Here is a 934-nt window from a genome sequence, read left to right as displayed (position 1 = left end):
TGGGAGCTTGGATAAGATGAAGTGAGTCGGGCAGGATGGACGACAAGCCAGACGATACACGGTCCGGCTGCCGTGGCCGCCGCCCCCCCACTCAGCCGAATGCCATCATGCCCTAGTTACACCCCACGTTCGCAGATTTTCCGGTTTTTCAATAAAAGCTATAATGCAGTATTTTTATGCCAAACTTCCTGGGTTTTAAAGTCTGGCAAGTAATTCCTTTTTTTTTTTTTTTTTAAATACCAGACAGGCTAAACAGAACGCATCTGCAGGCCAGGTCTGGCTGCTGGGATGCTGTTTCTCACGTTCTGTCTGCTGGCGTGTCGATTTTCTTCTGCTTCTGCCACTTTCCTCCTGCTTGCTTTTTAGCCCAAAGCGGTAGTGGCTCGTCCACTATAGCCCACTATCCCACTATCACTGTGCTTTTACAAATGCACCACTACCCCATAAAAATAGGGGGAATAGAAGTTATTATCCATCAGCCGACATCAGAAATCTAGTAAGCGCAATAGCTGTCTTTATTCAGAAAAAAAAATGTTCTAATGATAAAAAAAAAATCAGTTGCACACAAATGTTTATAGTAGTTTTATTCATAATTGCCCCAAATTGGAAGCAACCGAGGCGTCCTTCAGGAGGCACAAAGCCCCATCCATCCAGACGGTGGGATGTGGCTCAGCCCTGAAGACAGAGCTACGAAGTTGCTCCTTAGAACCTGATTTTTGGGAGTAGACCAATCCTAAGTCTGCCCTCTTTGTTTTCCCTAGCTTCCAAATCATTTGTGGTTCCTTTCTGTTTTCTCCATATCAGAGCCAAAATGCATGAAGCCGTGGGAAATGTTTACGCTTTATTTTGTAGTCAGCAGCAAATCCGTTTCCTCAGACCCCTCGCTGTTCACCGGTGTTTCTGTCCCTGTGGGAAAAGTGACTGTTAACATAGG

This window comes from Panthera uncia, unplaced genomic scaffold (genome assembly GCF_023721935.1).
Source record: "Panthera uncia isolate 11264 unplaced genomic scaffold, Puncia_PCG_1.0 HiC_scaffold_294, whole genome shotgun sequence".
NCBI lineage: Eukaryota > Metazoa > Chordata > Mammalia > Carnivora > Felidae > Panthera > Panthera uncia.
Note: the sequence above shows the minus strand (reverse complement) of the source record.